Below are 27,172 nucleotides of genomic sequence, written 5' to 3'. Positions count from 1 at the left end.
CTGGCACAAGAACAAAAAAGATTATTTTTTTAAACTCAAATTTCTGTATGCAATATCTCTGAATCGACTGTGTACAGTTTCGGGTACGAACAGGTTACCAGATGTCCAGATAAATCCAGCAATGTCCCCCTTTTTATCTCTTTGTTCACATCTGGGCGGATTTTTACATTGTCCTCCTTTTTTCACAAAGTTGACCGTAATAAAATGATATTGGCTGTCATTCATGATCTAGTGCTCTTTTCTCAAATACCTTATCTACAGATGGCAGCAGGATTATCAATTTTATTGATTTTCCACAACTGATCATCGATTGATCCGCAAGTGCGTTCCGCATTTTCAGTTCTGGTTCCACCTTGTCTTGGCTTGGCATTATACATGTGTTTCATGTCATGTACTCAGGACTCACGTGTGAGTGCGATTTGCTCTTTATTGTAATCAAGTGAGTTTTATAAAGTATCTGGCAAAGCCTAAACACAAGGGTACATTCTCAGATGTTCTTTCTTACAGACATCCTGCCTTCAAGCATGGGAGAAATGAATTTGAAACTGAATGTAAAATATGTGGAACTCGAACTTACATCTTAGTGGCCAAAAGATGTAAGAAACAGCTTAACAGATTGTTTTATTGTCATAGTTTTACTTCATGGTTTCTTAGTCAATCAATTTACTTCTGTGAGAAAAACTGGTGATAAAATTCTCCAGTTCTGCACAGAATACATAAACATCATTTAATATGATTTAATGTTATAAAATAAAATGCATGTCACTGTGTCACTGAAATATTTTAAATTTCTTGTACTTGGTGGCCAATATCTCGATCATCACACATTTCATTTTGGAATCATATTACCACTCAGAAGCATAAGAAAAATCTTCAGGCTTGCAGTTCAATGTCTAGGACACACACATTATTTCAGCAACAGTGATCTACTTCTGCTTTAAGTCACCAAGTTCTTGCTGGAGAAAGAGCAATAGCATTCCATAATGTTAAACATTTTAGCTTTGGTCAATGGATTGAATGCCAAAATTTAATAAAGTCATTTGTTTCAGATGTTGCTAAAAAGATCTCCTCAGACAGAAAAACCTCAAAGCACTGAGACAATGTAATTGGTCCTCATGCCTTGAAAGTAACTATGGAAGCTTTGACTGGTGAATCCTGTTTTGGTGTCACAACCGATGGAAGTAACCACAGCAATATAAAAATGTTCCCCATTCTTTTTCGGTATTTTGACTACAATCTTGGTGGTTTAATAACAAAAGCAATTGACCTAAAATCTACCCATAATGAAACATCCGAGACTGTTGAACAGAATATTACAAAAACACTACGTCATTTCCTATTGCTAATAAGTGTGTATCATTTACTGTTGATAGTGCTAACACAAACTTTGGACGTGTAAATCATAAGGAAGGCAAGAATACATACAGCAGATTAAAAAGACATCTTTGAACAATAAGAATTTAATCAGTGTGAGATGTCCCGTTCACATTTTGCATAATGCAATTCAGCATGGTGCTGACACTCTTTCCGTTGATTTGGCATGAGTCATTGTGAAAATTACACTTTTTGAATGGAAGAATTACACTCCTTGTGTGAATTTGTCGAGGTAAATTACAAACAAGTCCTGGCTTATGTGGAAACTAGGCGGTTGTCTATTTTCCCAGGCACTGAAACGGTACTGGGAATATAGCCTGCTCTGAAATATTACTTTCTGTCAGAAAGAAAGCCACCAAAGGTTTTATTTCAGTTCTTTGAGAATACATTAAGTGAAACCTACCTATGGCATTTGCATTCATTGATGTATGTGTTCAGTTCAAATATTGTACAGCTAGAAAAGGACAACTCTGTGCTTGAAGTGACTGACATGTTGGATTCTGTACATAAAGTGTTTGAGGATGAATTAAATGAAAAATTCATTTGCCTAAACATTCAGCAGAAGCTGGAAATTGTAACAGAAAAGGCTTTGATAAATAAGTTAAACTTTTTCTGGTTGCTTTATCAATCATGCCATGAATATTTAAAATGATGGCTCTGTATGTTTGATGACTTTTTCTGTTTCAAACAGATGTTTCTTAAAAAGGTGTTAACTACAGTGACATTGAAGAAAAATGTAAATCTTTTGGAATCACAGATGTAAAACATTTTGACCAATTCTGTAATTTTAGGCAATTTCTGAAAAGAATAGTAATGATCCTTAATTTAATGGGTTAACTTGTAGTGGTGGAAAAAGAAGAAAGAAAGAAAGAAATGGGCCAAGTATTTTTGTGGAAGTTGGTCTGCTGATTGTCGTTCAGAAATGTTAAAATTTGCTAATACTTTATCAGTACATCATGGCATGATGCAAATACAAAAAGAGTATTTTTGCTCATTACTACACAGTGGCCTGGAGATGGGAATAGGTTGAACCTTGAATCTGTTAAAGGTGTGTTGATGGTCTAGTATAATTTAAAAGAACTTTCCTGTGTCTCTTTTTACAACTATCTGCTAAGCAAGCCCAAACTTCTACAGAAAATTGGATCTTCAGAGAAGTACCAATAAAGGTTAAGGATTGTTATGTCTATTAATTAATTAATTTATTAAATTTGAATTTGTCCTCCTTTTTGAAGCTGTTTGTTCTCTTTTTTTATATGTCTGTATTTGCTCCCCCTTGGCATGAGTTGCTGTGCAAACAGAGGTTGTATAACGACAATGTGAAGTATAGTGTGCATGTGTTCAACATTTTGTGTGAAAAAAAGGAAGTAAATAAACTGATACATCAATGAAAGCTGGAAGTCAAAATTACTTCATACAATGAAGCATGCACATGAATAATGCTTATGGCACACTTTGACATTTTGTAGAATCACATGGAATAATGTTGTATGTGTCAGGCTGCATCACCTGCTGTAATAGTTAACCTGTTTACAGTCTGAGGGCAGCATTAAACAGTGAGGAGATTAATGCAGTTTTCACACTTCTTGTGTGAACAATGCTCTATGTTACAAGGGTGGTGGCGTGTAGAAGGGTGACACTTACAGCAAGTGGTTTGAAATGTACAAATAACGCATAGAAAAGTAAAATTCACTTCAGTAATTGGCAGGATATTAAAGGGAAAAGACTTTGTGATGCTTGATTTGAATACAAACCACAAAAAGGTAATGTAGTTCCTACAAAACTGGCTACAACACAGGTGAGAACAATAATGCTGTTTGGGTTTTGTATAAAGGGATAAGTCTATAGAGTAGCGCACACACACAAAAGAGCCAAAGAAACTGGTCCACCAGCCTAATATTGTGTAGGGCCCGCGAGAGCACGCAGTGTGCCGCAACATGACATGGCATGGACTCGACTAATGTTTGAAGTAGTGCGGAAGGGAATTGACACCATGAATCCTGCAAGGCGGTCCATAAATCTGTAAGAGTATGAGGGGGTGGAGATCTCTTCTCAATAGCACGTTGCAAGGTACCGCAGATAAGCTCACTACTGTTCATATCTGGGGAGTCTGGAAGCCAGCGGAAGTGTTTAAACTCAAAAGAGCATTCCTGGAGCCACTCTGTAGCAATTCTGGACATGTAGGGCGTTGCACTGTCCTGCTGGAATTGCCCCAGCCTGTTGGAATGCACAATGGACATGAATAAATGCAGGTGATCAGACGGGATGCTTACATACGTGTCACCTGTCAAAAGTCATATTTAGACGTTTCAGGGGTCCCATATCGCTCCAACTGCACACACACCCCCGGTCATTACAGATCCTCCATCAGCTAGAACGGTCCCCTGCTGACATGCAGGGTCAATGGATTCATGAGCTTTTCTCCATATCCGTACACATCCATCCCCTTGATACAATTTGAAACGAGACTCATCCAACGAGGCGACATGTTTCCAGTCACCAACAGTCCAATGTCGATGTTGATGGGCCCAGGTGAGGTGTAGGGCTTTGTATTGTGCAGTAATCATGGCTACACAAGGGAGCCTTTGGCTCTGAAAGCCCTTATCAATGATGTTCCATTGAATGGTTCACACGCTGACAGTTGATGGTCGAGACCTGAAATCTGCAACAATTTGCAGAAGGGTTGCACTTCTGTCATGTTGAACAATTCTCCTCAGTTGCCGTTGGTACTGTTCTTACAGGATATTTCTCCAGCTGCAGCGATGTAGGAGATTTGATGATTTACCAGATTCCTGATATTCACGGTATATTCGTGAAATGGTCATATGGAAGAATCACCAGTTCATTCCTACCTCAGAGATGCTGTGTCCCATCGCTCATGTGCCAACTATAACACCACGTTCAAACTCACTTAAATCTTGATAATCTGCCATTGTAGCAGCAGTAACTGATCTTATATCTGTGCCAGACACTTGCTGTCTTATATAGGTGTTGCCGACTATAGCACCATATTCTGCCTGTTTTCATATTTCTGTATTTGAATACGCATGGCTATACCAGTTTCAATGGTGCTTCAGTGTATGTCCTGTACAGTGGCACATGTGCCTTCTACAGTACGTGGCTCTAACGACGTAAATTATCTACAACTTCTGAAAACACCACAGTAAAAATACGAAACTTGAACAAAATTAACTACAGATATGTAGTTATCACTGATGAAAAAATATAATGCATAACCTGAGCACTGCTATATTATCAAGAGAATGTGCAGTACGATATTCCAATGGAATATTACAGGTACTAATACTGATAATCCAACTGAAGGTTAGGTAGTAATAGTGACTGCTTACATGATTCAGGATCATGTATGCAAATGAAGGAAAGGTAAGACAGACGAGACTTCACAGAGACAAGCTACTTTCAAACACAAAGTCCGGTCAGAAGAAGTGTGTCAAAAACATTGGACATATTCTGCATCACCCAAAGACGAATACAGACCCTTGAACATACACTAAAAGGTGAAATGACAACTCCTACAGATGGCCGAGGAAAATATATCAATACGCCACATGCCACATCAAATGAGGACAGGGCTCTGTTTCAGGAACACATTAGAGTTTGCCAACGCAGATGAGCCTTTACAGCAGAAATAAATTGTCAAAAGAATATCTATACCCTGATCTCAACCTCTGCAGAATGTACAAATAGTTTACCAAAAACTTTCCTGATAAATCAATAAGCAAGTCATACTATCAAAGTGCGTAGCAAACAATTGTAATTCGTGTTTCAGAAGGCTTAGATCAGATACTTGCAGATGGTGTAATTTGTTGTTTAACAAAATGATTGCATCTTCAGACAAAACAGAACTGCACAATATCAAACTTGAGTCAGTTGCATCATGCAAAAGTAGACCAAGCATACAAAGTGATAAACAATATGGAAATGGCTAAAAGGAACAATACACATGTTATGTGTGTTGACCCACAACAGGTTTTACTTTGTCGTACATTGACACATTCCACAGCGTTCTATTGCAGACAGCTGTTGCTGTATAATTTTGTGGTTCATGACGTTGGTACTGGAAACATCACAGTAAAGGAGAAGTTCAGCCGAGATAGTTCCTGTCTCTTTAAATTTGTGATGAACAATTACAATACACTTGAAGAAGGTATGGAATGCAAACTCATTGGATGGTGGCTGTGTCAAACGGAACAATAACTGGAGTGTTTTAGTGCTTTATTTCTACTCTCCTGGAAAATGAAAAAGAACACCACGAATTCATCACCCCAGCAGGGGGAAATTTTATTGACACATTCTTTAGGATGTAAAAAACACTATCACACAGACAGAGCCATATGCATGTGAGTAACTCACAGTCAACAGAGTGCACACAATGTCAGTGCTAGTACCGTGTATACCCTTCTTTTGTAGCAATGCAGGCTGAAATTCTCCCATGTAGACAATTGTAAAGGCGCTGAATGTAGTCTTACAGAATGGCCTGCCATGCAATTTACACCTGGTGCTTCTGTTGGGCCAGTGTTCGTGCTGGACGTGCAGTCCACGCAAGATGATATTTCATCCAGTCCCAAACATGCTGAATGGGAGACAGACTGCATTGGTCAGGGTAGTTGAGATATATGTTCAAGAGTACAGAGGGTGGCCGGGATACATGCGAACACATATTTTCCTGTTGGAAAAACACATCACCTTGCAGAATGGTAGCATGATGGGTTGGATGATGGTTTGAATGTACCACGCACTGTTCAATGTTCCCTTGATGACCACCAGAGGAGTACGGCCAGTGTGGGGTATTGCTCTCCACATGGTGACGCTGGGCGTTGGCCCTTTGAGCCTCTGTCACATATACTCCTGATTTTGGTACTCACCTGCATGACGCCACACACGTGTACGACCATCACTGACACAAAGGCAGAAGCGACTCTCGTCACTGAAGACAACACATCTCCATTCTTCGTTCCATAAACGCCTATCGTGACACCACTGGAGGTGGGTTAATGATGTTGCGGCATGAAAGGAACACGCTTTAAAGGTACACAGACCGTAGCCCTGATTCATGGAGATGGTTGCGAATGGTTCTTGCTGATACCCCTGAAGCAACAGTGTCCCTAAGTTGTGAAGTGACAGTGTGGTCCAGAATGGCATTTCGTAGGATGCGACGGTCTTGGCATGCATGTATGTGTCATCACTCTCCAGACCCAGGTTGACAGGCATGTGCACCTTCCACTGGCGATTGGTGACAACACTGATGCACTGTGGAGACCTCGCACCCCCATATGTTGCGCAATTCTGCGGTACGTCCACCTGGCCTCCTGTAGGCTCACAATATGCCCTCGCTCTTACTATATGCCCTCGCTCATATGCTCTCATTCAAACTCCACCAATTGCACAAATGGTTCATGTACACACTGTCGCGGCATGCTAACAATGTTGTAGACACCAAAGGAGCTCTGTATGACACATCAAACTGGCTGCCATTGGCTCTGGCAGTGACCAACCGCTGCACAGCTAGCAACAATCCACGGCCGATAACGAGGTTCCTGGTGTGTATGCAGTGCTGCGTATTTGTTCATTGCATGCACCACCCTCTCATAGTGTACAGTGCAAGTATGATAGGTCTTATTCACTTGTGCCACTGTGTTTGTTTTTCATTTTGTAGGAGTGTATCTGGTCAACTGCAAGTACTTTACAGATACACATCAAAAGTTTTTATGTTCGGGTACTAGTTTCCAACCTTGTGACAGGGACTTCACAATGATCCGAGAAAAGAAACAAAGTGTCAAAAGTTCCTTCAGAATGAAAGCATCCACTGAGTTGGTTTTGAAGAAGCCTCATGGTTTGAAAACTACTGGTGTGCTCTGGTTGAAGTTGTGTAGTGACAGTCCTCAAGGTGTAAGTGTGCGTCATAGTCACAAAGTGCTTTGCTCTTGCGATAGACACTGTATGTTGAACAATGGTTCCCTTCTGGTTTTTGGTTGCTCTACAACGGGGCACTGAAACTTCATAAGGGGAAGAAATGAAATCGACTGGACATGGTTAACGAATGGAGCCAAAATACTGGCATTTTTTTTTTACAAAAGCTTGCAGTGTGACAACTGAGTTTAATGTACCAGATTTGTCTCTCAACTTGATGACAAACTCACGTTTTATGGCATTCTGGCCCGAACTGTTGGAGTTGGCGGTCATGTGTGCATGAGATGTGCTTGCTTGTGTGAATGCATGGTGTGTGTTTCTCTTTCTCTTTTTCCGATGAAGGCTGAGGTTGAAAGTTTATGTGTAAATGTCTATTAATTGTGCCTGCCTGTGAATTAGAGTGTTATCTTTGCAGTAAGTAGCAATCTGTGTTTTCCTACATTGTTTTATACCTGCCTGGAGTTTCCATTGTTCCATGTTCTAATACTTTTTTTTAAGACTAAAGTAATCATTTATAATAAATATTATTTTGTATCTAGCTATAATTTTCTTATGTACAAGTTTTGGATTATGGACAATCTTATCATTACCAAAAACACAACCAAGCAGTTTTGACAGCCTGTATACATAAACAATACATTTCTGCTATTACATTTTTATTTTACAATATTTATCTGGAATTAACAGTTTTTTTTAATTTCCTAAAAACTGCAAAATATGTCATACATGATAATTCATGCACATCAAATCACCAGCTTCACAGGTGACATACAGATAACACAAAACCAGGCATCTAATGGAGACATGTAAAAATTATGCTTCTCTTGGGTAACATTTATAACATTACAACAAACTTGTTATTTTGGAATACACTGCTATTACAATGGAAGTATAAATATATTTAACAGTTGAGAAGAGCAGGAGCATTACATTATTCTATTGGATTGTGTTCTCTTAAAAAAAGGATTTCACACCTTTTATTCACAGCACACCACACTGGCCAAGACAAAAGACTGCTGTACAACCAAAATCTGCAACAGGTAACAAGAATTACAATGAAATGCTCCACTTGGTGTGGCACAATGAACTCCTGCACCAGAGTATCTCCCATATACATCATTTAACAATGAATTAGTTTGAGGAAATAACAATATTAGTACATGAAATTTGTCTGGCTTCTGCAACTATTAGTTCTGGGTCTCTCTCTCTCTCTCTCTCTCTCTCTTTTTGGGGGGTGGGGGGTGGGGGTATGTTGAAGAAAGTTGCAAAAAAGAGAGGGCGAGTCACTTGTATTCCTCACTACATCCTGGAATCTGAGTGACCAACACTTTCCTTTTAATCTTCCCTATTCCCAACCACAACCCCCTTTCAAACAAGGCATCGATAGTCCCAATTGCCAGAATATTCTCATTTTACTTTCATGAGTGTCCAATCATAAGTGGACAGTCTGAGTTTCTGCAAAAAAATCTTGGTGGCCATGCTAAAATCCGCTCATCAAAACAGAACCTAGTCTAATGCCATTTAAAGATTATAAGGTTTATAGTTAAATGAAATAACTTTGTTTGCAGATACCTATAAGTATGGCCTATTATTCTCGTATTTTCTGTTGTTCTGAATATGTAACTGCTCTGTATTATAACATTCTGAAAAGATACTTCCTACACCAGTTTTTTTTAATAGAAACAGGTGACAGAGCTACAATCAGTCTTTCTTTAGGTTTCAATGAATAATCTTTCTTAAAGTCAGTCCGCACTGAGTATTAATAGAGCACAGTACCATTAATTTGGGCACCCATCTTGCTGACTTATTCCACCCTCCACATCCCCAAAACTTCCTCCACCTTCCATGAACACACTGTTCCAGAACACCCATTCCACAACACTGTTGTCACTTTTACAATGAAACTCAATACTTCATAAAGACCTCCCCTTTGGCCCAAAACTTAAGTTCAACCATACTGGACTTGTAAGGGACCTCCTTACCTTTACTCATTCTCTGCAATGGAAACATTTCTTCGCCAACCAAAACACCAAATAGAATCTTATTTACGAGGGTTGACTGAAAAGTAATGCCTCCACCTTCGTAACTCTTCAACAGTTGGCAGCATCGGTATACGGCAGGTACTGGCTTGTTCCACAGCCTCTTCTCTACAGCTCCAGTTGGCAGGAAGCCTTAGCATTGAACAGTTGTGTTGTTACAGTGTTAAGTATGGAACCGTGTGCAGATGGTCGGTCAATGCAAATTAAGCAACGTGCAGTCACTGAATTCTTGACAGCAGAAGTGTCATCCCAAAGGAGATTCATCAGAGAATTAAAGCAGTTTATGGTGACTGTATTGATGTGAGCACTGTGCATCATTGGGTGAGTAAGTTTAAAAATGTTGAGGCAGGAACATCTGACCTGCGTGACAAACAAAGAGTTGGACGTCTTGTGACAGCGACCACCGAGTTTCACAAGGAAAATGTTGCAGATTGATTCAGGATGATCGTCTTATCACTCAGAGAGAAGCTGCAAGCACAATCTGCATTACACAAGAACATGTGGGTCACATTATTGCTTTGCCTGGCTATCTGAAGATCTGTGCACGACTTCTCTCCCTTTGATTATGCCATTTTTGGTCCCCTTCAAAAGGCTGAGGGGCAAACGATTCGCCTCAGATGACGATGTCCAGCTGTATGTGCAGAACTGGTTAACATCGCAGCCCCAGGAATTTTATGGGAGCCATTCACCCCCTTGTATCACAGTGGAACAAGTGTCTCAACAGCTGGGGTCAATACTTCTAACATACAGGTGCTGGTTTCTGTAACTATGCCTCCGGCTCGTTTCTTTTTGAACACCCCTTGTTTATTGCCCCTACATAATGCAAAATGTTTACAAAAATACTTTCATTCAAAAATCCTTTTCAGCACTCCATCTGTAGAGACCTTGTTTGATGGGACACAAAATCCAATTTTTCTCTCCTTCCTTCTTCTTGTCCTTCCAACGAAGAAATCCAACAGGCCATCATGTAAGTCTACAATGCCATTAGTCACTCTGAACCCGCTGAATAGTTGAGGTGCTTAGTCCTGTACAAAACTTCAGAGCTATAAAGTAAACAATTTAATTCCCCCAAGGACTTTACATTATTAGGAAGATTTTACATTAATTTTTTATTATAACATAAGATTTATATGTTTGTGGTATTGTAAACAAACATGGTTTTTGTTATTTGTTACTGACTGTAATAGTAGTAGTAGTAGTAGTAGAGGGGTTTTTGGGCGCACGACAGCAAGGTCTTCAGCGCCCGCTCAGTAACATAGGGAGATGGGTGTCAAGAAAAATCCCAGAACAGGAATATAAAACGGAACATAAAACACGGGTAACAATCATTGAAAAATATGTGCTCACCAACACCGAAGCGTGGGATGAAGCAGGGTGTCAGCAGTAAAACATGGACAACACAGGAAGAAAATGATAGAGGGAGCTAAAACAATGTAGCAGATGGAAGTGGCTGGCTGACCACAAGGAAAAAAGGGGAGGAGTCAGCCACTCTGCAATACACTAAAACCTCCAGCCTAAAAGTTTAGGCCAGAGTCCAGACACATCACAAAACTTAAAAACCCTAGACACACTCGTCTCATCATTAGCTAAAACAGAAGGCAGATCCTCATCAACTTGTGCTTCTGCCCTTGCATCACGGTATAAAATGCAGTCTGTTAAAATGTGCCGGACACAGATGTGCACACCACAAGCGTCACAAAACGGAGGATCCTCCCGCCGTAATAAAAAGCTATGTGTGAGAGGACAGTGCCCGATCCGAAGACGTGTGAGGCCACCTCTTCCCGCCTGAGCAACCGGCAGGAGGAACGCCACGGCCGAGTGGTTGACTTTACCAACCGCAGTTTATTGGCCGTCACCGCCAGCCATTCGTCCTCCCACAACTCCATGCACTTCCTGTGGAGTGCAGCAATGACTGACTGCAAGGGGATAGGACACTGGTCCACATCCTGCTCTCTGCAGGCCTCCTTGGCAGCCCGATCGGCCTGTTCATTGCCCCATATGCCGACATGACCAGGCACCCAGCAGAAGGATACCTCTTTACCCCGCCGTTGGAGCAAGTACAGTTGGTCATATATCAGCTGGACCATCTCCTCAGTTGGGTATAGGTTCTGCAGTGATTGTAAGGCACTAAGAGAATTGGAGCAGAGAAGAAATCTATCGCCCTGAACACGATGCATCTGCTCCAGTGCCTTCAGAATCGCGTGGAGCTCCGCTGCGAAAATGGTATATTCAGCAGGGAGGTGAATCCGAGTAACGTGATCAGGGAACACCACAGAACAGCCAAGGAAATTCTCCTGTTTGGAGCCATCAGTGTAAACGACAGTGAAACCGTGATGCACATCTAAAATGTTAAAAACCAGTGACTGGAATGTAAAATCTGGCATGCCATCTTTCTTAAAACGAGTCAAATGTAAAATAAGTTTGGGTCTCTGGAGGAGCCAAGGTGGAGATCTGCTCCAACCTCGACGTAAAACACGAAGACCAGCCATAGACATCGCAGCGAGGCAATCCTGTGCGCGAATCCCATACGGCTGCGTCGCACCTTGCCGGTTATGAAATAACCGTGCCAGAGGAGGCTGAGCAACGGTATGGTATGCAGGTGTGGACAAAGTTTTATACGCCTGGCATACCGTAAGTAGCCGTCGCCGCATATGAAGTGGCGGTTCACCTGCCTCTGCACAGAGGCTTGGTATGGGGCTAGTTCGGAATGCCCCAGTGGCCAAACAAAGCCCTTCATGGTGCACAACGTCCAACATCTTTAAGTAAGAAGGCCTCGCAGGCCCATACACCGTGCATCCGTAATCGAGCCGAGATCGCACAAACGCCCTGTAAAACTGGAGCAGACAAGTCCTGTCAGCTCCCCATGTACTGTGGCAAAGACATTTTAAAATACTTAAAGCCTGAAGCGACCGCCGTTTCAGGTCTTTAAGATGAGGTAACCACGTGAGCCTCGAGTCAAAAATGAGCCCCAGAAATCTCACCGTGTCTGTAAAAGTAAGAATAGTGTCCCTCAACCGCAACTCAGGAAAGTTTAAAATCGAACGAGAACGGTTAAAAAGAACGCATACAGACTTCTCGGTGGAAAACTTAAAACCACTCTTCTGCACCCAGTCATCCAAACGCCTAATCGTCAGTTGCAACTGACGAGTTGTCGTTGCAAGGCTTGAAGAAGAGCAAAACAAAGAGAAATCATCCACAAACAAAGAACACTGGACAGGACTTTTCACTATGGACGTAATGCTATTAATAGCGATGGCAAAGAGAGTCACACTTAAAACGCTACCCTGAGGGACATCGTTCTCCTGCTCAAAGCGATCAGACAGGACGTCACCAATTCGGTATATAAAATATCGTAGCGAGAGGAAAGACTGAATAAAAAGAGGAAGACAACCATGAAAACCCCATTCGTGAAGCTGCTCCAGGATGAGACGCCTCCAAGTGGTATCATAGGCCTTCTCAATGTCGAAAAATACACCTAGAAGGTGATGATGGCATAGGAAAGCTTGTTGTATAGCCGCCTCCAGGAGGGCAAGGTTATCGAAGGTGGAACGAAACCTCCTGGACCCACACTGAAAGCGACTAAGGAGTTGCCGGGATTCTAACATCCAGACAAGGCGGCGGTTGACCATCCGCTCCAAGGTCTTCCCTATGCAACTAGTGAGGGCAACACTATGGTAGCTACTTGGGCTCGTGCGGTCTTTCCCAGGTTTTAAAAAAGGGATTAAAACTGCCTCACGCCACGCGTCAGGAAAGTGACCCAATGCCCAAATGGCATTAAAAAGTGCGAGGAGGATTTCTCTGTTGCGCATTGTGAGGTGCCATAGCATACTGTAATGGATCCTGTCGTGACCAGGGGATGTGTCACGAGCTCCAGACAATGCAGAATCCAGCTCCCACATAGAAAATGGGCAGTTGTAAACTTCATGAGAGGTGGACTGGAAGTTCAGACTACATCTCTCAGCAATCGCTCTATGACGCTGGAAACCTGGATCCTGACTGGTTGTTGCAGTAACTGTGGCAAAATACACTGCCATAGTCTGGGCAATGTCTCGCGGATCCGTGTGGAGAGTGCCGTTATTCATTACAGCAGCTATGGGGCACCTCCCTCCTCTGCCAGAAATTTTCCTGATGGTCTCCGACACAATGGAACTTTTGGTTGAACGATTAATGGTGTTCAGGAACTTTTGCCACGACCTTTTCTTGCTCTCACGATATTGCGGCGACATCTTGCCCTCGCCACCCGAAAGGCTGCAAGATTCTCAGCAGTCGGCCGACACTTGAACCGATGCAGAGCCGCACGCCTGGTCCTGATTGCAGAGCAGCATTCGGCACTCCACCAAGGCACAGGTGGCCTCTTCCGGTGGCCTGTGGACTGTGGAATGGATGCTGCAGCGGCGTGGAGGACCGTTTTGGTAATATGATCCACCCACACCTCAACATTCGCACAGTGTTCGAATTGAGCCAACTGGCTATAATGTGTCCAGTCAGCTCCACTGAGAACCCATCGTGGTGGTCTCCTTTCGGGGCCCACGCCATCTGGCAGGTGAATCCAGATTGGGAAATGATCACTGCCATGCAAGTCAGTGACCACTTCCCAGTGAGCACTGGCGGCAAGAGCTGGAGAGCAAAGCGAGAGATCAATGGCAGAGAACGACCCAGTCGCCATGCAGAAATGAGTACTCTGTCCTCCATTGAGCAAGGAGGCACAGGATGACAGGAGAAGCCTCTCAATTGCTCTACCCCTGGGGCAGGTAATTGGAGAGCCCCAAAGCACATTGTGGGCATTAAAATCACCACAAATAATGAATGGCTGGGGGAGCTGTGTAAGAAGGTCGGTGAGGGCTGCTTCATCAAGAGCATCATGTGGGGGCAAGTGAAGTGAACATACAGTCAATGGATGACGTACGTGCATGGACACAGCGACGGCCTGTAAAGTCATCGTAAGTGAGAGAGGCGAGGAGTGGTAGTCCGTCCTGACGAAAATACCTACGCCTCCTCTAGCTCTCTCTCCACGCAGGTCGTCCTTTTTGTGGAGTGTATAGCCTCGTATCTCAGGGGAGTATGATGGATGGAAATACGTCTCCTGGAGACAGAGACACAGTGGTCTACCCTGAGAGAGTAGACGAAGTTCCTCCACATGCGTCCTGAATCCTTGCAAGTTCCACTGAAGTATGGGAGCCATCTATGTTGGGGGTAGCACCTTCATCCTGTCTCTCCGACGGGGCGGGGAGACCGCAGCAGGTGGAGGAGCAGGCGTGGGACGAGATGATTGCCCCACACATACATCGTACTCCATCAACTCTGGGGAAGAGTCAGATGAAGCCTCACGTAAAACAACATCCGCATGGTCAGATGGTTTACCACGGGATTTGACCCGCTGTTGCTGCTGTACAGTAGCTTTCTGTGATTTGGTGGACTTTGGGGGAGCTGATGTGGGAGTGGTAATTGGCGCACTGGGCTTGGGAACAGCCTCAGCTGTTGGAGGCGTCAGGGGCTGGCCCAAGTTCGCCACTGTACCTTTGTCTGCCGTTCGAGTAGGGGCTACTGGCTCTGAAACACTGGCTGCGTTGCAAGTGCACTGACAGCTGCAGGTGTTATTGCCAACGCTCACCACCTCAGTCTGCGTTGAGGCATCGACTTTTGGAGTAGGCTTCTGAACCAGGGATGCAAAAGATGTAGCAAATGTGGGAGGTTGCATCGACTTATAGATCTTCTTGGCCTCACCATAGGGGATACACTTGGTTGTTTTTATTTCCTGGACCTTGCGTTCCTCTAAAAATATTCGGCAGTCCCTACTCCAAACAGGGTGGTTCCCAGAGCAATTAATACATTTAGCCGGAGACGAGCAACCAACTCCTTCATGAACAGCCTGACCACAGTTTCGACAAGTCGCTTCGCCTTTACAGCCTAAGGTGGTATGCCCAAAACGCTGGCATTTAAAACAGCGCATTGGGGTCAGGAAATAAGACCTCACACTAAGGCGAAGGAAGCCACCTTTAACATGTTCAGGAAGTTTTGTGCTACTGAAGGTCAGAATAAAGGAGTCGGACTTGACAAGAGTGCCATCAACCCTCTTCATGATGTGTTGGACATCAACGATACCTTCCGGAGCCCACTCACGTTGCAGTTCTTCCTTGGGAATGTCAACTAGATCCCGACATGTTACAACACCTTTGCTGTAGTTCAAGGTGCTGTGCAGTTCAGTGTCTATGGCATACTCTCCAAGGCATTTAGCAGATTGGAGGTTAGTTGCTTGCTAGGAAGTGGAAGTTTCCACTAGCAAGGTCCCATTACGTAAGCGCTTCACCGATTTTAAGGAGCCACAGATTCCCTCCAATCCCTTTTGTATATAGAAGGGCGAAACCTTCTCGAAACTACCCTCCTTCCGTTTCACAATGAGAAACACATTCGGATTACCAGAATGCATTCTGTTACCTAAGACTGGACTTGTCAAAGAAGTGCCGGAGTCAGGGGGACTGACTGCATAGGCCCTCTTAAGAGACTGGGTGTTAGAACCTTCCAGCGGCCCACCCTTTCCGCTGGGAGGAAGAAAAGAGGATTTCGAAGGATCCATCTTGGTCCCACGAGCAGCTAAGGAACTACAAGTCCCCCTAGACAGAGCCCCGCGTGCCTTGTACAACTGAGGTGCGGCAGGTTCCCCAGAGGTTGCCCGCTAACGACTGTTCCACCTCAACAGCCATGCATCTCATCATCAGCGCGCAGCACACCTTGAGATTGAGGGGTTGTTTATAGAGGTTTATTCCATCCTCACGATCCGGGCGGTCAAGCCACGATCCCCACTCCCTGAGACACACAACATTCCACCGCCGCGCCGTACGGTGGTCATTGAAGTATGCTCAGAGCTTATGGTGACAGAGGACTGCCGGCGCTTACCAATCCCCAGCTCAGGAACCCCGGGGTCGCCAAGCCCGTACCCAGCAAACGAATGCTGAGCCCCTTGACTGTAATAAGTGAGATCAAAACTTCATTTTCAAACTCAGAATTTGTCAACAAGAAAAATCTTATACTGTGGTCGAACACAAATCCACAGAGGCTTCTTCAATCATTAGGCCACTGTGTCAAATCATAGTATGGTATTTTGTATTATTGTTTATCCTACTATAGTTGTTTTTATGGTCTAAAACAAAACAAACAAACTGTTTACCTTATCTATATTTTGTGGGGTATGGTATGAATGTACTGTTTCTGTGAGTCACAGCCTCATAATTACCAGTCATTTGATATCCACTGTTGAATAAAGGCTCCCTGTGCACTTTTCATTGCATCAGTCACCAGCTATTCATCTCTGTGTTGCTCCTGCATAGGTTTCAATGTCATCTGTGCACCTTCCATTAGGTAATCATCTCAGTCTTTTGTTATATTTGGGAATTTAGAAAAGAACGTTAGTCCATCTGCTATCTGCTCGCTTTGCAACTGTCCGCCTCCATAGCTGAGTGCTTAGCAGAATGCCTTACAATAGGCCCAGTTTCAATCCCTGGCCAGGTCAGAGATTTTATCAACTCAGGGACTGAGTGTTGTGCTACCTTCATTATTGTTTCATCCTTATTGAGGTGCAAGTCGCAGGAGTGGCATCAACTAAAAGGATTTGTACCAGGCGAATGGTCTACTCAATGGGAGGCCCTAGCCACCTGCACGTTTCAGTTCATTTACTTCACTCCTCCTCTGATCCACCTCCAATTCATTTTCCTGATTCCTTTATTTGGTTTTTCTATCTCTTCTAGTAATTCCCGACATGAATCTCTCCATTACTCACTGAACAGAAAAGTTTCTGAATGGTTTTTGCATTAGTAGTTCATTTCTTGGTGTCCGAAATGAAAACTGTTAGTGCACACATTTTAAACTCTTTTTTTTTTTATTTTTTTTTTTTATAGACATAATGGAATCTTAATTTTTGGAAACTTATTTAGTTAACTAATTTTCAAAACCTTATTTAGTTTACTAAAGTACTCCAGCCTATTTTTTACTCCTATGTTTCTTTTTTCTTTTTGTTCAGTCAAATTGTTGTTTTCAACTGCCTTATGTACAAAAACTCATCAATTGCCTCCATGACTTCATAGTTAATAAGGCCTATTTTCTTCTTGATGTGCCAATTATTCATTTATTGTTGTTATTGATTTTCTAGGGTCCTATCAAACTTTTTCTATTAATTTCTTCTACTTGTTGAAGTTCCTCTACACTGGTGAAAATGGTTTAGATATGTTCCATTGTCACACATTGCTTCTTCTTCCAGTTTAGAATTTCTCAATGTACTGATGAAGAGAATTCCTTGAAATATACATTCTTCTTTATATTAACATAGATTGAATTAGTGCCTTGTTTCTCAAGATCTATTATAGAAGTTTAGCTGAGTCATTTAAGGCTATCTCAAAACGTATTAATGTCAGTTGTAGCAGCAATTTACTGTAATAGATTCAGTCAGTTATGTTATATCTACTTCAAAACCAGCTCACTTCTTTTCATAATGTAATGTTTGGTTTATGTGGTTGGTGGTAATTTTAGTGTCCATTTCTTGTGAAATAATTCTTCAGTTTTTGAGGAACTTTCTTTCTATGCAGACAGCGTGTAAATAATTTTGAAGGTTCCTTCTCTTCCTTCATATTGCAAAAACACATTAACACGAAAATTGAAAAAACGAAAGTACAAAAAACGCACCACGAAGGAATTACAGACATGGAACGGAAATCTTTAGATGTGATGTACATGTACAGACAAACAAGTGATTACAATTTCAGAAAAAATGGATGATTTATTCAGGAGAGAGAGCTTTATAAATTGAGCAAGCCAATAATACATTGGTTCATCTCCGGCCCATAGGCAAGCAGTTATTCAGCTTGGAATTGATTAATAGAGTTGTTGGATGTCCTCTTGAGGGATATTGTGCCAGATTCTGTCTACTTAGCATGTTGGATCATCAAAATCTCAAGCAGGTTGGAGGGCCCTGCCCATAATGCTACAAACATTCTCAATTGGGGAGTGATCTGGCAAACTTGCAAGTCAAGGTCGGGTTTGACAAGCGTGAAGACAAGCAGTAGAAACTTGCCATGTGTGGGCAGGCATTGTCTTACTGAAATATGAGCCCACGATGGCTTGCCTGAAGGGCAACAAAATGGGGCGTAGATTATCGTCAGTGTACCACTGTGCTGTGGTGTGATGGTGACTAAATGGGTCCTGCTATGAAATGAAATAGCACCCCTGGTTGTCGGACCTTATGGTGGGCAAAACTATACCAACCAGTCTCTCCCCCACTTTTCATAGCAGGGCCGCTTTGGTTGTCATCAATGGCACTCCAACAGCACTGCAGTATGTCAATGATATTCTGTGCCCCATTTTGTTGCCCTTCATGGCAAGCCATCCAGAGCTTGCATTTCAGCAAAATAATGCTCATCTGCAAATGGTTGCTTGCCAAATGCTATCTGGACCAGCAAGGTCACCGAATCTCTCTCCAATTGCAAACTGGCAAGGTCCTGGTATTGTTGGTACGTTTCAATTCAATTAAACCTGCTTACTACCCAATTAATGAGGATGCAAATTTTCTACTAGATCACATGTAAGAGAATTGAGTGACAGACGTGAAGAGTTTTTTTTTTGTTCCTTTCCCAGAATATATTATCTAGAGGAATGAAAGTATAGTTTGGGCTTTGGGATTCATGGGCTTGTAAGCATATGGTTATCACCTTCCAGCTAGAGCCCTTGGACACCCTTTATAATCCTCATCCTTTGGCATCCTTGGAGCCCATAGTATTACTTTTATGCTTGTTGCTATCCTCCCAATCAATATATGACTGCAATATCAAAAACTAATTTCCGGACATATTCCCTAAGAAGTTGCTCACTGCCTTCACATTTGGTAATTGAGCTGGCCATTGATCAGGACTACTGCAACCAGTCTCTCATTGCCCTAACTTACACGTAGCTGTATTATCATGTGCAGACAACACTGTGTATTCCGTCATATTGGTAAAACCTGAGCACGTAGATGATTATCATTTTTATCGTCATCAGCTGCACATCTTGCATCATGGTTGAGAAATTAATGTTCAAATCATGGTTGAGAAATTAATGATCAAAAATACATGTAGTAGAAATCTAGGGTAATCTTTTTTTGGAAGTTAGAGTGAAAGTGGTCATTGGAACCATGGGCCAACAACATTTTTGTCATATATGTATGTGCCATTTGTCATGAATGTTGGCTTGACCAGCCTTGATTGTTGCATGTTCCTCTATGTCTAACACAACTGATTTTTGTCAGTGTCACACTGTGAGAGAGGGCATATGTGTAATGTCTGTTCATCAATTTGTATGGTATGCTCACTGGGTACTACAATCTGCTGGGAATCCCATAACACTAAGTTACTTTTTCTGGAAAGAATATTAGGTTTATACATAGATCACCTAAACAATCCACAAATGTAGGAGATGTATTATTTGATTGTAATACATTTGTTTTCAGATGTAACTAACTGTGACAAAGTTCAGGCTGTGTGCTAGACTGGAACTCAAACCAAGATAATGCTGATACACATGCATGTTCTATAAAGTGCACCATTTAAATATGCCTCATAAACGTGACTCAAAATCAAAATATCCACGGGTATGCTGCCGGTCTATAGTGTCCAACGGGCACAATATTTCGGCGATCAAACATGTCGCCATCATCAGGCGAACTGACGGACTGAGCTCCTGTGAACGTGCCGGCACGGAGATCCGTACGCTATGGCTGCTCAGAGGGAACTGGGTTCGGTCGCGGCGGCGGCCGATTTAAATACCCTCCGCCCGCGGCGCGCTCCCTCCGCCGTCCGCGCCCAGCGCCACGGTCGCGCGGTGAAATGGATTGCGACGGCGTCTGAGATGACGTCGGTGTGATGGCTTTGTCCGCCGTGGTCGTCACAACTATACGTCTGCTCGATTTACTCTTGATTAACCCGATCGCTGGTTCCCAAGCCTTGCTAAGATTATAGCCACAGTCACGGTTTATGAGGTCGTCATTGGTGCGAATTTCGATGGCCTCTCTAACAACGCTGTCCCAGTATCTCGACGTCTGTACCAGAATCCTCGTGCGGTCATACTCCATGGCGTGATTTTCCGACAAACAATGTTCAGCGACCGCCGACTTGCTCGGATACATCAGTCGAGTGTGCCTCTGGTGTTCACGGCATCGATCCTCGACGGTACGCATCGTCTGACCAATATACGACTTGCCACATTGACACGGAATCTGGTACACGCCGGCCTTCCTCAAACCGAGGTCATCTTTGGCGCTCCCCACCAGTGCACGAGTTTTATTTGGAGGACAAAACACAGTTCCGACCCGGTGTTTCTTCAGAATGCGGGCGATTTTCCCCGAGAGTGCGCCTGTGTATGGAATAAATGCAGTGCCTACCTCCTCCCTCGTGACTTCATCCATCTCAACAGGTTGTGCTGCAGTGGTTGGGCGGAGAGCACGTTGAATCTGCCACTCTGAGTACCCATTTTTTCGAAATACAGTTCTCAGATGTTCCAATTCCTGGGGTAGACTCTCTGCGTCAGAGATAGTGCGCGCCCTATGTACTAGAGTTTTAAGTACCCCATTCCTCTGTGAAGGGTGGTGGCAGCTGTCTGCATGCAAATACAGATCAGTGTGCGTAGCCTTCCGATACACCCCATGACCTAGGGTGCCGTCAGCCCTTCTCTTGACCAAGACGTCAAGGAAAGGTAATTTACCCTCCGTTTCAGTCTCCATAGTGAATTTGATGTTGGGGTGTATGGAGCTTTGTCAGCCGGTGATGATGCGGTCTCAGTTTTGCAGAAAGGTCTCAACTTCGCTCCCACCCCCAAGTTCACTCCGGTCGCAGAAATTGTTAGTGCTGTTGAACAGGTTGCAGCTCGACTTCCGCCAGAATCAGCCGAGGAAATACGTCGTGAAACTTGTCGTGCGTTGACGAAATCCAAGCCGATGAAGTCAAATATCAGCAGTAAAGAGAGGGCGGCCATTCGTGATCTGAGGGAGCGCTCTGAAATTGTTGTCTTACCGGCTGACAAAGGCAATGCTACAGTTGTTGTCTCCCATAAGGACTACACTGATAAGATGCAGAGCCTGCTGAATGACGATTCCTACCGGAAGATCAGCGTTGACCCTACAAAGAAGGTGGAGAACAAGACGAGGGCGCTTCTCAAGGACGCAGATTTACCGGAGGGTGACGCTAAGAAATTGTTACCCCAAGGTCCGGTACCGCCTAGACTATATGGACTCCCGAAGGTTCACAAAGAGGGGGTACCATTACGTCCCATTGTCAGCAACATCAGGGCACCTACATATTTGTTGGCCAAATACCTGACGGGAATATTAAGTCCTTATGTGGGTAAATGCCCTCATCACATCCGTAATTCCGTGGATTTTGTTAAACGCCTTGATAGCTTCAGGTTGGATGAGTCAGATATCATGGTGAGTTTTGACGTCGTTTCCTTGTTTACGAGGGTACCCCTGCGAGAGACACTAGAATTGATTAGTCAGAAGTTTGACGAGAAGACCACTGAACTTTTTAGGCATGTCTTGACTTCCACGTATTTTCTTTTTAATGGAGAATACTACGAACAAACGGAGGGAGTCGCCATGGGTAGCCCTCTCTCACCGGTGGTAGCGAATTTGTACATGGAGAACTTCGAGGAGGAAGCCCTGTCGTCATCCGTATGGAAACCTACTTGCTTTTTCCGTTACGTGGACGACACGTTCGTCATCTGGCCACATGGTATGGATAAACTCCTTGACTTCCTTACACATCTAAACTCCATACACCCCAACATCAAATTCACTATGGAGACTGAAACGGAGGGTAAATTACCTTTCCTTGACGTCTTGGTCAAGAGAAGGGCTGACGGCACCCTAGGTCATGGGGTGTATCGGAAGGCTACGCACACTGATCTGTATTTGCATGCAGACAGCTGCCACCACCCTTCACAGAGGAATGGGGTACTTAAAACTCTAGTACATAGGGCGCGCACTATCTCTGACGCAGAGAGTCTACCCCAGGAATTGGAACATCTGAGAACTGTATTTCGAAAAAATGGGTACTCAGAGTGGCAGATTCAACGTGCTCTCCGCCCAACCACTGCAGCACAACCTGTTGAGATGGATGAAGTCACGAGGGAGGAGGTAGGCACTGCATTTATTCCATACACAGGCGCACTCTCGGGGAAAATCGCCCGCATTCTGAAGAAACACCGGATCGGAACTGTGTTTTATCCTACAAATAAAACTCGTGCACTGGTGGGGAGCGCCAAAGATGACCTCGGTTTGAGGAAGGCCGGCGTGTACCAGATTCCGTGTCAATGTGGCAAGTCGTATATTGGTCAGACGATGCGTACCGTCGAGGATCGATGCCGTGAACACCAGAGGCACACTCGACTGATGTATCCGAGCAAGTCGGCGGTCGCTGAACATTGTTTGTCGGAAAATCACGCCATGGAGTATGACCGCACGAGGATTCTGGTACAGACGTCGAGATACTGGGACAGCGTTGTTAGAGAGGCCATCGAAATTCGCACCAATGACGACCTCATAAACCGTGACTGTGGCTATAATCTTAGCAAGGCTTGGGAACCAGCGATCGGGTTAATCAAGAGTAAATCGAGCAGACGTATAGTTGTGACGACCACGGCGGACAGAGCCATCACACCGACGTCATCTCAGACGCCGTCGCAATCCATTTCACCGCGCGACCGTGGCGCTGGGCGCGGACGGCGGAGGGAGCGCGCCGCGGGCGGAGGGTATTTAAATCGGCCGCCGCCGCGACCGAACCCAGTTCCCTCTGAGCAGCCATAGCGTACGGATCTCCGTGCCGGCACGTTCACAGGAGCTCAGTCCGTCAGTTCGCCTGATGATGGCGACATGTTTGATCGCCGAAATATTGTGCCCGTTGGACACTATAGACCGGCACCATACCCGTGGATATTTTGATTTTGAGTCACGTTTATGAGGCATATTTAAATGGTGCACTTTATAGAACACGCATGTGTATCAGCATTATCTTGGTTTGAGTTCCAGTCTAGCACACAGCCTGAACTTTGTCGCAGTTAGTTACATCTGAAAACAAATGTATTACAATCAAATAATACATCTCCTACATTTGTGGATTGTTTAGGTGATCTATGTATAAACCTAATATATTCCCAGCAGATTGTAGTACCCAGTGAGCATACCATACAAATTGATGAACAGACATTACACATATGCCCTCTCTCACAGTGTGACACTGACAAAAATCAGTTGTGTTAGACATAGAGGAACATGCAACAATCAAGGCTGGTCAAGCCAACATTCATGACAAATGGCACATACATATATGACAAAAATGTTGTTGGCCCATGGTTCCAATGACCACTTTCACTCTAACTTCCAAAAAAAGATTACCCTAGATTTCTACTACATGTATTTTTGATCATTAATTTCTCAACCATGATTTGAACATTAATTTCTCAACCATGATGCAAGATGTGCAGCTGATGACGATAAAAATGATAATCATCTACGTGCTCAGGTTTTACCAATATGACGGAATACACAGTGTTGTCTGCACATGATAATACAGCTACGTGTAAGTTAGGGCAATGAGAGACTGGTTGCAGTAGTCCTGATCAATGGCCAGCTCAATTACCAAACGTGAAGACAGTGAGCAACTTCTTAGGGAATATGTCCGGAAATTAGTTTTTGATATTGCAGTCATATATTGATTGGGAGGATAGCAACAAGCACAAAAGTAATACTATGGGCTCCAAGGATGCCAAAGGATGAGGATTATAAAGGGTGTCCAAGGGCTCTAGCTGGAAGGTGATAACCATATGCTTACAAGCCCATGAATCCCAAAGCCCAAACTATACTTTCATTCCTCTAGATAATATATTCTGGGAAAGGAACAAAAAAAAAACTCTTCACGTCTGTCACTCAATTCTCTTACATGTGATCTAGTAGAAAATTTGCATCCTCATTAATTGGGTAGTAAGCAGGTTTAATTGAACTGAAACGTACCAACAATACCAGGACCTTGCCAGTTTGCAATTGGAGAGAGATTCGGTGACCTTGCTGGTCCAGATAGCATTTGGCAAGCAACCATTTGCAGATGAGCATTATCTTGCTGAAATGCAAGCTCTGGATGGCTTGCCATGAAGGGCAACAAAATGGGGCACAGAATATCATTGACATACTGCAGTGCTGTTGGAGTGCCATTGATGACAACCAAAGCGGCCCTGCTATGAAAAGTGGGGGAGAGACTGGTTGGTATAGTGTTGACTGATGTGTAACTCATAGACACATGTAGCAGAACACAATATTCACTAGATTTTGGGGTATCTCTCTTCTTCTAGCATACAGTACACACATAATCACACAGACACACAAACACACACTACCACAGCCGTAATGACACAGATTAATTATTGAGAGTAGTTGCTTGGGCTGATGCATGTGGGGACGGAGTTGAGAAGGATGCACAAGGCAAGGAGGGGTAACACGATAGTTTGAGACAACAGCAGAAAAGACAGATGACTCAGTGGGTGCACAACAAAATGAAAGGAGTTCTGAGGGGGTAGAGTATATAAGAAATATAAAGAAGGAGGGAGGGAGGGAGGGAGGGAGGGAGGGAGGGAGAGAGGGGAGGGAGGGAGGGAGGGAGGGAGGGAGGGAGGGAGGGAGGGAGAGGGAGAGAGAGAGAGAGAGAGAGAGAGAGAGAGAGAGAGAGAGAGAGAGTATCCATATGGCACGCATAGTAAAGCAGCTACTGAAGTCACTTTTGTTGTTGTGTACAGCAGGTTTGACAACTTGATGAACAAGTTTCTGGTTTGTCACAGTTTTGCACTGACCATTCCTTTGAGTAGCCAGTTTGTTAGTTGTCATGTCCACATATAATTCTGTGCAGTAATTGCAGAATATCCTACATATAACATGGCTGCTTTCACATGTGCCTCTGCCTTTTATTGGGCAGGAAGTGCCTGTGACTGGACTGCATTGTTGGTAGTTGGCTGTATGAGACAGGTTTTGCACCTGGGTCATCCACAAGGGAATTACCCATAGGGTTCGGGACTGGAATAGGATGGCAAGGATATTCTGTAGGTTGAATGTGTGGTCGAACACTACTTTGGATGATGTTGGTAAGATTCCCCTCACCTCAGAGCATGCCAAGAGGTAGTCGAAACCCTGGTGAGGGTGTAGTTGAGCTTTCAAAGGCCAGGGTTATATTTTGTAATCAGAGGAGTGTCGGTCAGTGGCTGGTTAACACATTTTCTAGTACCAGAGGAGAAGGTCGCACAAAAGGTCTGCATATGTGTGAGCTGTGTAGGATATTGTATGTCAGTAAACATTCTGGTAATGTTATCGGTATATTTCAACAACCCCTGCCTACCACTGCAGATGTTGCATCCACACATGGCACTGCTGTAACAAGAGACTTTTTACAAGGAACAAGTGATAGCTGTCAAAGTGGAGGTATCATTTGTGGTTGGTGCACTTGATATTTATGGAGCCATCTGAGAAGTAGAGGTTGACATCTAGGAAGGATTTGGGAGTAGTTGTTGAATATATGGGGAAAGAGCAAATATTGTCCTTGCCATGAGTTTAGATTATGAAAAATTATCAATGAATCTGAACCAGACAAGGGGTTTTGTTTCTGACTGGATAGGATGGATTCATCCAGCTGACCCATAAATAAGTTGAAATAGAATGGTGTCATGTGAGTACTCATGGCAGTACCACAGACTTGTTTATACATATGGCCTTCAAAGTGAAATAATTGTGTGTCAGGATGTGCCTGACCCGGAGGATTAAGAAAGAGGTGGTGGGGAATGCTGAGAAAGGTAGTGTGGGAATGCTGGTGTACAAGCATGTCGTATCCACAGTGACCAACAAGGAGTTTAGTGGTAATGTGATAGGGTCTATGAAGGAAGTGAGCGACATCTTGGATGTAGGATGGGAGATTACAGACAGTGGTTTGGAGGAGTTGGTCAACAAAGGCAGTAGTGCATGGGGTAAAGTTTATGGAGGTTGGGAAGTTGGCAAAAGGTAGAAGTGTAGGGAATTGCTGGTGTTAGGACGGGAGGGATATGGATTTACGTGTCAGGTTTTGGGATGGCAAAAACTGTCTGCAGAAAGGATATGGTCTGGATCGGTTTTCAGGTTAAAGATAGTTGTGTGTCGCATAGGAGTGGCATTCGACTTACTGGGCAGCGATTTATAGAAGGAAGGTGAGGCCTGGATAGAAATGTGGAATTCTTGAAAGATTACCAGGGAATGACAGGGGGGATGTGAAACAGCAGTGTCACAGTACTTATTGTTTATATTAAGAAATTGAGGCATGTTTGATTTTTATAAAAATTACACAAGGTTATTCTGTGTATTAAGTTGTGACCGGGAATGCAAAATTTATTTATGCGTATTTACAAGTATGAACACACCTGAAAAGAGGTCAATAATGTGTACAAACACATGTATCTACATAATTATTTATGATACTATGATCATGGGTGATGAATGACCATGCTGCTGTAGATTATTTAATAGTTTGGAGCTGGTGGGTGGAGAATTTCAATGAATTGCAGTTTCACTGGGGCTAATGCAGTGGAACAGAGGAAGGGGTTCCTAGTGATGTTCTTCCTTGGATATGTAGGTCATGTGTTGAAGACAGGAAAATCACAGTACAAGAGGTGAAGATTTCCACACTTCAGGCAAAGGCTGAGGCCATAAAAACTGATTTAGAGATGGTGGAGGCAGGGTAAAGGGGGTAGGGGGGGGGGAGAGGAAAGGTAACAGGAAAGGGGAGGGGGTGGGGGGGGGGGAGGGAGAAGGA

At 43.6% G+C, this 27,172-nt stretch overlaps 1 protein-coding gene across 1 annotated transcript in view; it reads right to left on the bottom strand.

Annotated features, from left to right (window-relative positions):
- Positions 1 to 7,927: 7,927 nt before the first annotated feature.
- Positions 7,928 to 27,172, bottom strand: part of LOC124544995 (ribonuclease P protein subunit p29) — a 110,627-nt gene continuing 91,382 nt past the window's right edge. The window contains exon 6 of the mRNA XM_047123751.1: positions 7,928 to 8,333. The gene's annotated coding sequence lies outside the window, so the exon portion shown is untranslated. The remainder of the gene's footprint in view (positions 8,334 to 27,172) is intronic.

The sequence above is a fragment of the Schistocerca americana genome, chromosome 8 (assembly GCF_021461395.2).
Source record: "Schistocerca americana isolate TAMUIC-IGC-003095 chromosome 8, iqSchAmer2.1, whole genome shotgun sequence".
Taxonomy (NCBI): domain Eukaryota; kingdom Metazoa; phylum Arthropoda; class Insecta; order Orthoptera; family Acrididae; genus Schistocerca; species Schistocerca americana.
This window is presented reverse-complemented; position numbering and strand designations above follow the sequence as displayed.